Here is a 13,904-nt window from a genome sequence, read left to right as displayed (position 1 = left end):
TGAAGGGGGGGGTTGACTGTTAAAATCAGCCAGATGATCTCGATAACTACAAACGAAGCGACCGAACAACAAATGTAAGGTCTTGAGGAAATTTTATTGAGATAGCAGCTCTGGCAAAATTTAGGTATCAATAGTTAAGTGTCCAGATAAATTGCAAATTGAAGAACTGTTCTCCTATTTCAGACTGTTCTCCAAACTAAATGTTTGAAAGTGAAGTGCGTATAATTCGTTATTTGGGTCTGATATGTGTTATTAAGCATAACGCGTCTTTTTTGTTCAACTTCTCTTCAAATTCCTTAACTGGTTTGATGCAGTATATTAGAACACTTTATCTATTTGTCGGTGCGTATTACTTTAGCATGTGGCGCCCCATTTATCAGGATTTTTCTTACGTGCTTACCTGACAAGTCTTGGTTGGTAAGTAGGTAGGAAAAATCGAGGTGACTATAAAGTCTGGATCAGAGGCAGTCTACTCACTCTACCGCTCATAGCGCATCTGTTTCGCGCAGCCAGTGGGGTTGTACTATCAGGTAACAAATTATGGACGAGAAGAGAGGCAATGAATTTCTAGTGCCGAAACTGAAACCATTGTCTTCATTGTTGCCACAAATGACCTCTTTTCAGATGCCATAACTGAGTTTGGTTAGCTTGGGACCTTAGAACACAGTTTAAATTGTTTAAGTGAAACGAGCAGCAACTAAATTTATAGTCTTGGCTGCCACAAATATTAGACCGTTTCTTCCGAATGTGTTAGGATTTCCGATGTGGTATACTGATTTGAGAATGTGACAATACTCACTCGTCTCTTGCTTCGAAATACGGAAGCGTCCGATCCCGCCCGTCTGCTTTGACCCATGACGTCACAAGTATGGCGGAAATAAAAACACACACACACTTTCCACAAGAAGCCTATTGACACTAACGGGACAAGCGCGGGAAATGGGGTGTTTTGGGTGGGGGCAAACTAAATATAAACAAATTTAGACGCCTTGCGTAGCTAAAACGTGTAAGTGAAGACAGCCATGCATGAATACCCACCCACCTCCCCAGGGGTCGTAACCCTTGCAACCCATAGAAGATAAAGATGCTTCAGTAGCTGATTAGTGTTTTTTGTCTTTTTTAAAAAAAATCTCACGGGGTAGAACGGATCAGAAAGATAAATATAATAAACTAAAACAGAAATTGGAGGAAACATAATTAAAATAAGTAATAAGTGTTTTTAAATTTTAAAAAAAATCTCACGAGATAGAACGAACATATGAGAAAAGTAAATAAGATAAAACAGAACTGGAGACAGCCACACTCAAACCAAACTCCGCGCCGTCATGACGTCACACACAACACCCTTACGTCACGGGTCAAAGCCGACGCGTGGGATTGGACGCTTCTGTCTACCCGACATGGACTGCGTAGAACCAGACCCTTTTTTTGTCTCCATCATTCCTCACAACGAGCGCTAACACTAAAGCACGAAATACGCAAGTATGCCAAAGGCCCTGATCTAGACGTTCATCGCAATTTCGTTGTTATTATTCGGTTGCAGTCATCTTTCCTCAACGTAACGTGGAACGTGTTGCTCAGAGTGTCGTATATTGTAGTCCATTCAGATCGTCCTCTAGGATGTTTAATTTCACAGCAAAGTATCACCTGTGTAATATCAAAGACAGCTAACCACAGAACACAAAAATGTAGGAAGTGCAAGGCCCCTGTTACGTTGCGGAAACAGAGACAGACAGTAACGCTCGGAGTTGTCTGCAAGTTCATTTCGAATTCGGGAAAATATGGTGCGATAATCTGTATTCTTGCTTGCGAAACACGAATATGAGATGATATTTTTCATATATACTTCATGGTAAGTGTGGTAGTCTGGTGGTAAAATGTATTTATTTGTAAAACTCAATATTGCAATGTCGACCCTCCTGTGACTGTTATCAAGTGTAAATCATGTTCCTGATTATGACATTCTTGTATGTATTGCACTCTTTAAATTGCGTTCTAAATTCTGTGTAATTTTTGCTCCCGTCTGTTACCTTGGGTGAGGTAAATGAGCCCATAATTGTTCTTGTTTCATAAGAAACTAGTCTTCTAGCGTGGTATTCTGTAGACTATACATATTTGTTACTGACTAGAATCCGTGTGTGAACGGCTTGATTTAAATGCATTTAAGTGTGTTGCTCGTATTCTGTTATTTTTATTCGCACTCGTTCTTCGTACTGTCACATTTAATGGAGGTCACCGAAATTCTCATTGACTTCTGCTAAAATGTACTGTTCGTAGTACCTGTTAATAACGCATGAAAACATCTACATACCTGCTGTCGCGTTTTTAGCATTTGAAAGACAGAATGCTCTAGTCACTAACACTACAAAGCGTACTCATCTACCTCTGCAAGGCACTAAGAAATTTATGGCATTCAGTGGCAAGAAGCAACACCATTCAAAGCAGGATTACATACTCATTCCGTAATAAGATATAATAAACTTCAATACCGTTACAGCCAAAACCTGCTAACATGGAATTCACCGTTTAATGCGAGAAATTAGGGAAAACGCATGCAAGTAAAATAAAGTAGAAAAAATTAATATGCCTAAAATGCATTTAATTCCAGAAATTCTCACAAATTCGTAATCAATAGCAACGTTAGTCCTCAGAACACCATGCTTGTGTGTGTAATATTTGCTCCATCCAGTACTACGGATGCGAGCAGAACTAAATTAGAACTTGAGCAACATATTCACAATAAAATTCAAAGAGTACAATACACATGAGAAGTCCTAATCAGCACAGTCGCCCCGTTTACATGGAACTCCAAAAACCGGATTTTGTAAACCGATTTCCCTGTACCGCTTCTGTATGACCATGTAAACACTTCAAAAATGATTCTGGAAATCCTCTTACGGTTTCCGGTTTTCCAGTTCCGCAATCGATTTTCGCCTCTTGTAAACGCAGCTGGTTTTGAAAAGTGCTTGGGTTGTCACGTTTCGTCTTGTTTTTAATCCGCGTCAGACCTTAACGTGTATGCACGACAGTGAAAAACCGTTTCTGAAATTCGGTTTTCGTCTTTCGGAAGTTGTCACATGCAAATGTAGTGAATGTGAGGAAACCAACTTCTGTTAATTACGAAACGAAAACAAACACGGAAGACTAAAAATCAGGCAATAAGAAAACGAGATGGATCGATAAACTCGCGGCGCACCAAGTGGCCTGGCTGCGAAGGTCGTGTTACCGAAAGTCCCTACAAGAGTTTTAACCCAGTGCGGCTTACACTAAAGCTGATTAAGAGTCGCACTTCAGAGTGCATTTCGCACTTTAGATTTGTCTTAAACAACGAGTAAACACCGCAGTGGGCACGAGTGCGCCGGCACATCATCTCGGTGTTCGCTACGGGCGTAACGCCGAGACGTGCGTAGCTGGCAAACGAAACTTATATGTTAGTTGCTTGTCAAGATGTTGTTGTTTTCAGTCCTGAGACTGGTTTGATGCAGCTCTCCATGCTACTCTATCCTGTGCAAGCTTCATCTCCCAGTACGTACCGCAGCCTACATCCTTCTGAATCTGCTTAGTGTATTCATCTCTTGGTATCCCTCTACGATTTTTACCCTCCACTCTGCCCTCCAATACTAAACTGGTGATCCCTTGATGCCTCAGAATATGCCCTACCAACCGATCCCTTCTTCTAGTCAAGTTGTGCCACAAACTCCTCTTCTCTCCAATTCTATTCAATACCTCCTCATTAGTTACGTGATCTACCCACCTAATCTTCAGCATTCTTCTGTAGCACCACATTTCGAAAGCTTCTATTCTCTTCTTGTCCAAACTATTTATCGTCCATGTTTCTCTTCCATACATGGCTACACTCCATACAAATACTTTCAGAAACTACTTCCTGACACTTAAATCTATACTCGATGTTACCAAATTTCTCTTCTTCAGGAACGGTTTCCTTGCCATTGCCAGTCTACATTTTATATCCTCTCTACTTAGACCATCATCACTTATTTTGCTCCCCAAAAAGCAAAACTACTTTACTACTTCATGTGTCTCATTTCCCAATCTAATTCCCTCAGCATCACCCGACTTAATTCGACAAAATTCCATTATCCTCGTTTTGCTGTTGTTGATGTTCATCTTATATCCTCCTTTCAATACACTGTCCATTCCGTTCAACTGCTCTTCCAAGTCCTTTGCTGTCTCTGACAGAATTACAATGTCATCGACAAACCTCAAAGTTTTTATTTCTTCTCCATGGATTTTAATACCTACTCCGGATTTTTCTTTTGTTTCTTTTACTGCTTGCTCAATATACAGATTGAATAACATCAGGGAGAGGCTACAACCCTGTCTCACTCCTTTCCCAACCACTGCTTCCCTTTCATACCACTCGACTCTTATAACTGCCATTTGTTTCTGTACAAATTGTAAATAGCCTTTCGCTCCCTGTATTTTACCCCTGCCACCTTCAGAATTTGAAAGAGTATTGCAGCCAACATTGTCAAAAGCTTTCTCTAAGTCTACAAATGCCAGGAACGTAGGTTCGCCTTTCCTTAATCTTTCTTCTAAGATAAGTCGTATGGTCAGTAATGCCTCACGTGTTCCCATATTTCTGCGGAATCCAAACTGATCTTCCCCGAGGTAGGCCTCTACCAGTTTTTCCATTCGTCTGTAAAGAATTCGCGGTAGTGTTTTGCAGCCGTGACTTATTAAACTGATAGTTCGGTAATTTCCACATCTTTCTTTGGGATTGGAATTATTATATTCTTCTTGAAGTCTGAGGCTATTTCGCCTGTCTCATACATTTTGCTCACCAGATGGTAGAGTTTTGTCAGGACTGGCTCTCCTAAGGCTGTCAGTAGTTCTGATGGAATGTTGTCTACTCCCGCTGCCTTGTTTCGGCTTAGGTCTTTCAGTGCTCTGTCAAACTCTTCACGCAGTATGATATCTCCCATTTCATCTTCATCTACATCCTCTTCCATTTCCATAATACTGTCCTCAAGTACATCGCCCTTGTATAAACCCTCTATATACTCCTTCCACCTTTCTGCATTCCCTTCTTTGCTTAGAACTGGGTTGCCATCTGAGCTCTTGATATTCATATAAGTGGTTCTCTTCTCTCCAAAGGTCTCTTAATTTTCCTGTAGGCAGTATCTACCTTACCCCTAGTGAGACAAGCCTCTACGTCCTTACATTTGTCCTCTAGCCATTCCTGCTTAGCCATTTTGCACTTCCTGTCGATCTCATTTTTGAGACGTTTGTATTCCTTTTTGCCTGCTTCATTTACTGCATTTTTATATTTTCTCCTTTCGTCAATTAAATTCAATATTTCTTCTGTCACCCAAGGATTTCTACTAGCCCTCGTCTTTTTACCTACTTGATCCTCTGCTGCCTTCACTACTTCATCCCTCAAAGCTACCCATTCTTCTTCTACTGTATTTCTTTCCCCCATTCTTGTCAATTGTTCCCGTATGCTCTCCCTGAAAAAGATGTTATGAACGTCAATTAACACAGGTTAAAGTCCAAGCTGCTAAGATATCCAAATTTTTAATTAGTTTGGGAGCGAACCTAATTATATTATGTTGTTAAATTGTGAGCAATAAACACAAAATTTGACGACAAATGAGACAGGTGGATATAGCATTTCCAGTTAAAATATCGCGAAAGATAAATTATCTTAACAGATAAGGATGAAAAAATTTTCTGCTGTGATGGGACTCGAACCTATAATCTTCGGGTGCGAAGTCTGCCTCCTTTTCCATTTTATTTTCTTTTCAGTATCAATTTGGCCCCTTTCTTTATTTTTTAAAAGTTCTTTAGCATTTAAGTTTCACATAACAGAAACCAAACTCAGTTGAATAAATAATTATACACATTACGACACTTTCACATTTATGTCTTCTGTTCAGGAGTCCACAAGAAATTGTCCATTGAGTTATTTGCTAGACGACACTTTCGTGGACTTCAAGTTGCATGTCCCTTTTTTCTTCCGTGAGATTTGATGTTAAAATACTATCATAAGCTTTACATTTTGGAATCTTGAGAAAATTCGCGTATGTAACCCTGTATTTTGGATGACTAGTTTATTTCTCGTATACATCCCATAAGTATGCCAGGTACTGTAAAAAAGCTTGGAGTTGATCTCTATTGTCCGGTTTATCACTTTGTATCGAGTTGAGCTGGCGCCTTTTGGTATTATTTTCATACCTAAATTTTCCCACACGATTTTCCAGTTGTATTGCAGTAGTCGCAGCTCCCATTTGTTAGAAAATGGTATGCCTTTGAGAGCTTTGGCCACGTGATGAATTTTTCCATGTTTTAGGACGAACGTTGGTATTAAGCTTTTATTGAGGTAATAATTTCGGACAAAGTTTGATGTGTTTTTGGACGATATTTGTGAAACAGTACAGTAGCTGGCGAATGTGACCTTTTTTTGTTACGCACGTTAGTTCTGTTGACGGTTAATGCCTGGCATTTTGCGTGCAAGTGTGTGTCTCAGTCCACCTTCATTTAAGCTGAGGGTCGGCAGAGAAATTTTAAAGATTTCACCCTTCAACATATACCCGTATATGGCTTGCTGAATAGCCCTCCCAATTTTTTTATTTTATTTTTATTTTTTTTTTTTTTTTTTGGCATCGGGAGGACCTGAGCTAAGTACCACGCTTTTGCGAGTATTTGTTTGTTGCAGAGATTGACTCTTTCTGTGCGTGGATGTTTACTACCGCTGCTATTTTATGTAGTGTCGTGCGCCAGTTGAGAGCCTCCATTGTTTGTGGGGTATTTGCCATAATGACGCCAAATACTTGGTGTTAATTTTCGGCAGTGAACCAGTTCTACTGTATATTCCACTCATTATTTGCAATTGGCAACATCAGTCTTCTTGGGGTTAACAATAACGCCTGCAGCTTTTTCGCTCCGTCGGAGGATTTTATGTAAGACGTCAACATCTCTTGAACTCCCTGTGAAAACACTCAAGCCATCGACGTAAGAATTTAATTTCGCATTGAAATTCCGTGACAGTCCCAAAATATAGTACGCAGGAACGGCTCTAAATCTATCACATATAACGCCATAGATAACGGACAACCTTGTCTGACTGCTCTTTCGATGGGAATTTTCTCACTTGATCTACAATTGACAATGACACTTGAAAGAGCGTTCCCCATAATATTCTGAATTGTATTCGTGAAATTTGTGCCAAAACCCATGTTAATGACGACTTTTTCCAGATGTTTATGACTAACCCTATCGAAAGCATTTTTAAAGTCTCTTAATAAAATCTATGCTTCCTTTGATACGCCACCTTTTGTGTACGAAATACAACTCTGTATGCTAGTAAGGCGTCGTACGTGTTTGTCCGGAACGGCACACGTTTGACACGAACTGATAACTTTTTTAGTTGTTTTCTTTAATCTCCCAGCAAAGCACCGAGCGATTAGTTCATTGTCAACGTTGAGTAACATGATCGTACGTTGATTCCGTAAGTTTGGAGTTTCTTTAGTTTTTGGTATCAATGGGATGCGTCCTCATAGAAATTCTTCCGTTATGTCGACACCATTAAGGATTTCGACAGCAACATCCGTAAAATATTAAGGTATTTCAGATGAAATTCAACAGGAACCCCATCGACGCTTGGAGATTTTCCTTTAGAACTCGTTTTTATTGCTTCATCAATTTCTCTAAAGTGCGTTAAGATTCGTCCGATCACTTTACGTAAGCATATCAGGCGTTTCCCGAAGAAAAGTCTTTACTGCGGATGGATGACGTCGCATTCTCTGAATAGGTTTGTAAAGTGTTTGGTGACTTAAGTTTTAATTTCATTCTCGTCGGTAGTTTTCAGGGTGTTATGTTTTTTCCACTCCATTGTAAAACATTTCCGGCTTCTCTTTCGTTCGCTGTCTAAGTGGTAGATAGAAATAGGCTCTTCTGCGTTGCCACCTGCCGGTTGACTTCTTATAAAGGTACTTTGTTTTCTTTCGAAGGTCATGTAAAAGTTTTACCTTCATGTCTCACCCTCGGTAGAAATGTCAGTTGGACTGCTGTTTTACTAACGAGATCTTGCAGACAACAGCTGTAGAACTGTGAGGTTGATCGGAGCCAATGAGCTTTCTCGGAACTACAGTTCATTAATGAATGTCGAATAACAGGCCTAGCTTCCGTGAGTCACAGTTCCAACGTGCTTTTAGCGTGGCACCGCTTTATGAGTACTTCTTGCCATGTGACCAATAAATCTTGTATCAACATGTGATCATGTGATCCTCCAAATGGGTACTGTTAAGCTTCCAAATGCCTTCCTTATGAGGAAAATGCGTTTTCGAAAATTTAATTAGACAGATGTAACTGCAATGATCAGAATATCAGCGGTTTTGTCTCAGTTTTAAGTATCTGAGCTTGGATTGAGGATGACGCGTACATCGTATCAAGTCTGCTATATTCATTAGCATAAAAATAAGTGTGTTTTGTTGGGGTTCAAAATTCGCCAAGGGTCTTAAAGATGGTAACTGTCAACCATTGCTTTAAGTTCATTACATTTGTTTGGAATAGATTTCTGACCGTCATTACTAATTACACAGCTATAATCGCCACCGATGAAAAGTTTATTATTATTCCTGAGAATGGCCGCCAAAGTTTATGACCTAAGAAACAACTTTTGTTGGCTTTGTTTTCACTACCGGATCGAGAATAAATGTTGACAAGAGGTACACAGTGAAATGCAAGAGCGATTCCACGTTCATTCTATAAAAATTTTACATCCTTTAATGTCTCGGTGTATTATAAAGGTTCTAGTCTGTCGGCCGATGTTAGAAATTACTGTGAAGTCAACAATTTGATTAGCTGCTTCGCTTGTGACTTCTTGCACTAAACCTATATGTGATTTAATCTACTTTAAGAATATGTTAGAAAGTTTATAGAATTCAATGGGCAGTCCGTCAGGGCCTGGAGATTTCCTAGCGGGGGAGCTGCACACGATTTCTAATACATCTTCCTTGGTGATGTCCGAAGAAATGTTCCCATCATCTCGCGATATTCGTGGAAGATATGTACCAAAGAGCTCATCATATTCTTCTTCGTTCGTTTCCCCTGACGCATACATACGTTCATAGTACGCTGAAATCTCTTTAATTATTTCCTTCTTGGTGATGATTATGGTACCATCATCTACTTGAAGTTCAACCATGAAACCACTTCTTCTATTCTTGGCGTGTCTGACAAGATGGTACAATGCAGCAGTCTCATCTTCAGTGACTGACTTTGCTTTGGATTTTATTTTAAGTCCTTCCAGTTCCTTACGTTTCAGACTTATTAACTTTGCTTTTATTTTCTTGATGTCTTTTAATCTTGTAGGAATTGCATCTGTCTGCTCGTAGAGGTCCCTTAGCACGCTGTAGTAGAATTCTACAGTCTGCTTTCTTTCTCTGGCCATATCTATACTAAAAGATATTAAAACTTTCCTTAGCTTCGGTTTCGCTCGTTGGGTCCACCATTCTATCACACTTGGAAAGTTGTTCAGTGAACGGAGACACATTTCCCAAGCTCTGGTTAGGGCATCTTGTAAGTCTTCTTCTGATAATAACGATATATTTATATTCCACTGGCTTCTTACTCTTAGGGTAGGTTGTGGTGTTAAATTTACGCAGGTCAACAACGCACTGTGATCGGAAAAACTAACGGGAACAGTTTCTGTTTCGGTACTTTATCTGCTAAATTTTCCGATACGTAAATTCTGTCAGTTCTACTACAGGAATTCGCAACAATATGAGTGAAGTTCACCATTGTTGGGTATTTTATTTCCCACTCATCTTTTAATTTTAAGACGTCTCAAGTCAGTTGAGTAATTGAAATTAGGGATTTGATCCTTTCGACTCAATACACAATTAAAATCTCCCCGTATTATAAGTTGGAGGGGGTTTTTCCTCGGTAAATAAATAACGCTTTCATTAAAGAATGTGGCTCTTGCAGCTCTATTACTGCTGCCAGAAGGAGCATATAAATTGACTATAGTAACTCCTGCTACTTTTGTTCCAATACGTCGCCCCGATTCTAATTTATCAACGTTATGTACGGGGATGCCTTCTCTAACTAAAATGGCCGTGCCAACACTCGTTTCAGTGGAAATATTGTAAAAATCAACGTAATTGGAAAAATTTAATTGTGGGAATACCACTTCCTGTAAGAGAGCAATATCCGTCGCTGACTCATACAGAAACTGTTTCAGAGCAGCTATTTTAACATCCGACTGTATCCTATTAATGTTTAACGTGGTAATCGTATATGATATAGGGGAGTGACCTTCTTTACCGCTGGTCTATCATTTCATGCCACTCCATGCCGGATACTTCCAGAGAATCTGACTGGAAACCACCGTCACGGTTTGCATTAGAACCTTTCTTTTTACTTTTCTTGCGGTTTGCATTGACACTGGCCTTCACCGAATGTCTGCTCCGCCCACCCCCTGAGTAGTTTTCCACCGAGAGCGGTGTCGGTGAATCTGAGGGGCAGTCGTGTGCCGCCATCTCGTCTGCCAAAGGCGGCGCAGAAGCAGCTTGCAAACATTCTTCCAATGCCCCATCACTTCTATGAACACTTTCGTTTACTGTTTGTGTGTTATTGCTGTAAAACTCCGCTTCTTCGTCTTGGGATTTGGGCTGTGACGTCGCCTGTTGTAGACAATCACTCGCTACCTCGTCATGTTTGCTTTCAGTTGCATCCGCTAGTGAATCTGTCTGCATTGATTGACGTACGGGTACTGCAGCGCGGGGTTGTGGCGTCACCAAGAGCAACGCATTGCCATCTACTGGCGCGTCCAGTGCTACAGAATGGGACTCTGATGTCACTTCGACCTGTTCGGGTTATGGTGGCGTATTCGATTTTTCTACTGATGTACTTGACTCGGAGTTTGAATCGATGCTGACAATATTGTCTGAAACAGCAGTTTCCAGTACTGTTTTCTGAATGTTACCTACAGCTTTCAGCGACAGGTTGATATCTTCATCTGTGCTACTGCCGTCACAAGTTCGACGTCTCTTGTTAGTGGCTATACTACTTTTTCCAGCAGGATTGTCTACAGTGTCTTTCCGGAGTAAAGGTGGAAATGCTTCAAGAATATTTTTTGGCCTGTCTTCTACATTCCCCGAAATGCTGGAAACTTCACCACCCGTCATCTGATTTTCAGTCACAAGATCAGCCAGTGTTAACCTTTTACGCTGTTGTAAAATTATTCTGCAATATAAACACCTTTTTTGGACAGTTTTGGCGGAGATGCCCACTTTCATTACATATATGACAAGTCAAAGTCTGTCCATTGTATATAACGTGCGCTTTGTAGCCACAAACCAAAATATGAGATGGAATGTTTTGTTTGACTTGCATATCGACAGAACGAACACCACTAAAGCATTGCAATCTAAGCTGGCTTGACCATCGTTCATTACGAATTTGCCTGATGTCACCGTATTTAGATAATGCGTCTTTTAAGTAGCAGTTTTCTACCCCAGGGGGCAAATTAAACACTCTGACTTGTTTATAATCAACATCAGCATTTGAAATGGTAACTGTACTCACCGAATTATCGCGATGGCGGAATTCAGCTTTTCCTTCAAATTTCTGCAAAATCCGTTCCAGCACCAACGGGGAAAGCAGCTTCACAAAAAAGCAGTATTGCTCCAAGTCGTCATAAGCAGTGTGCGTCTGATCCGAAGTAATGCCAATAACGTCAACGATCCAGTCGTGAATTTCTAGTGAACTTGGCTGAACATTACGGGTTGCTTTGTCAAATCCAAATCTTAGGGTAAGCTTTCTGGGAAACATTGTTGCCATATCAGCAGTTAACAGCTCGCGAAAACAAGGAAACTCAAATGCTGCATCACCACAATCACAATTTTACACAACACTGTAACGCAGAGACTGAAAATAGTCGTAAAATCCAAACAGAAGCGCCGCAGCTCGGCCACTCAGGACGGCCGCAAAGGCCGCTATTCTGGTCCCAGACAAACGAAACTTTTGTGTAATTGCTTGTCGAAAGGCTATGAACGATAAGGGACACCGCTCAAAGTACAACTGCCTCTCCGGTGACCCAGCCCCGCAGTGCCCTTGTGGTCATGCATTAACAGTGCGCCATGTTTTATTGTCGTGTCCCCGTTTTAGTCAATCTCGTGTTGTCCTGTCTCTGCCATCTACTTTACAGGATATTTTAGCCGATGACTCTCGAGCAGCTGCTCGTGTTCTTCGTTTCATTACTTTGACTGGCTTGTTCAAAGATATCTAACTCCTTCACTTATTTTATCTGCATCTTTGCAAGAACTTTCTGGTGTCTCCTCCCCCCCCCCCCCTGAGTTTTACTAGATTCTATGTGCTCTAACAATTGTGACTGGGCGCTAATGACCTCAGTAGTTGAGCGCCCTTAAACCCCCCCCCCCCCCAAAAAAAAGTACAACTGTCTGTAAGACAACTATATTTTCAAATTATTTCACAATGCGAACCAAACTGCGATATCTGTTTACGTTGCTAAGCAGAGATACTCTACTGCTGGGTTGCTGTCAAACGAAACTTACATGTTAGCCGATTGTCAGGATTTTATGAACGTCAATTAACACAGGTTAAAGTCGGAATGTTATAAACATATCTGAATTTCTAATTAGGTTTGAGAGTGAAGCGAATTTGGCTACGTTGCCAAGTGTCAGCAATAAAAATAAAATTAACGACGAATGAGGCAGGTGAATACATCATTTTCAATTAAAATATCCCAAAACATGAACAATGTAAAAGATTGAGAAGAAAAAAAAAATGTCGACCGTGACAGGACTCGAACCTGCAATCTTCGGATCCGAAGTCCGACGCCTTATCCATTAGGCCACACGGTCGCACGGCGTCATGTTGCCAGTATTATGTACTTTACTGGTAGAAATCATATACATCTAATTTTTTGTGAATTACAATGTACGTGTGTTTTTTACACAACATAAACCTGCATAAGTACACACTTTCATGCAGTTGTTTCCTTTTACTGGAGAGGTCTGCTTAGCGAGCGGACTGGAAGAGGTGTGCTACCTGAACTTCGGCCGAACCATATTTTTTGTTAGACGAAATTACAAAAGCTTTCTTTCAAAGTGGAAATAAGGATCGTTTATCTTCTACAGGGTATGACTGGATGTACATGCAGTTTATTAGTGTGTTCCAGTGATAAGTGAGAAAGAATGTAACTTAATTTATATATCAACTACGCCGAAATCATCGTAGCCTAACAGTATTCAGGTAATGCATTTTAACACCGCGATGACAACTCACCTCCCCCCATGAACCATCGACCTTGCCGTTGGTGGGGAGGCTTGCGTGCCTCATCGATACAGATAGCCGTACCGTAGGTACAACCACAACGGAGGGGTATCTGTTGAGAGGCCAGACAAACGTGTGGTTCCTGAAGAGGGGCAGCAGCCTTTTCAGTAGTTGCAAGGGCAACAGTCTGGATGATTGACTGATCTGGCCTTGTAACAATAACCAAAACGGCCTTGCTGTGCTGGTACTGCGAACGGCTGAAAGCAAGGGGAAACTACGGCCGTAATTTTTCCCGAGGGCATGCAGCTTTACTGTATGATTAAATGATGATGGCGTCCTCTTGGGTAAAATATTCCGGAGGTAAAATAGTCCCCCATTCGGATCTCCGGGCGGGGACTACTCAAGAGGATGTCGTTATCAGGAGAAAGAAAACTGGCGTTCTACGGATCGGAGCGTGGAATGCCAGGTCCCTTAATCGGGCAGGTAGGTTGGAAAATTTGAAAAGGGAAATGGATAGGTTAAAGTTAGATATAGTGGGAATTAGTGAAGTTCGGTGGCAGGAGGAACAAGACTTCTGGTCAGGTGACTACAGGGTTATAAACACAAAGTCAAATAGGGGTAATGCAGGAGTAGGTTTAATA

At 40.8% G+C, this 13,904-nt stretch overlaps 1 non-coding gene across 1 annotated transcript; it reads right to left on the bottom strand.

The window, feature by feature from the left end:
- Nucleotides 1–12,778: 12,778 nt before the first annotated feature.
- Nucleotides 12,779–12,851, bottom strand: Trnar-ucg (transfer RNA arginine (anticodon UCG)). Its single transcript has one exon. It is a non-coding gene; the product is annotated as a tRNA-Arg (tRNA).
- Nucleotides 12,852–13,904: the final 1,053 nt, after the last annotated feature.

This window comes from Schistocerca nitens, chromosome 5, assembly GCF_023898315.1.
Source record: "Schistocerca nitens isolate TAMUIC-IGC-003100 chromosome 5, iqSchNite1.1, whole genome shotgun sequence".
Taxonomy (NCBI): domain Eukaryota; kingdom Metazoa; phylum Arthropoda; class Insecta; order Orthoptera; family Acrididae; genus Schistocerca; species Schistocerca nitens.
The sequence above is the reverse complement of the archived record's forward strand: the minus strand, read 5'-3'. Positions and strand labels throughout refer to the sequence as shown.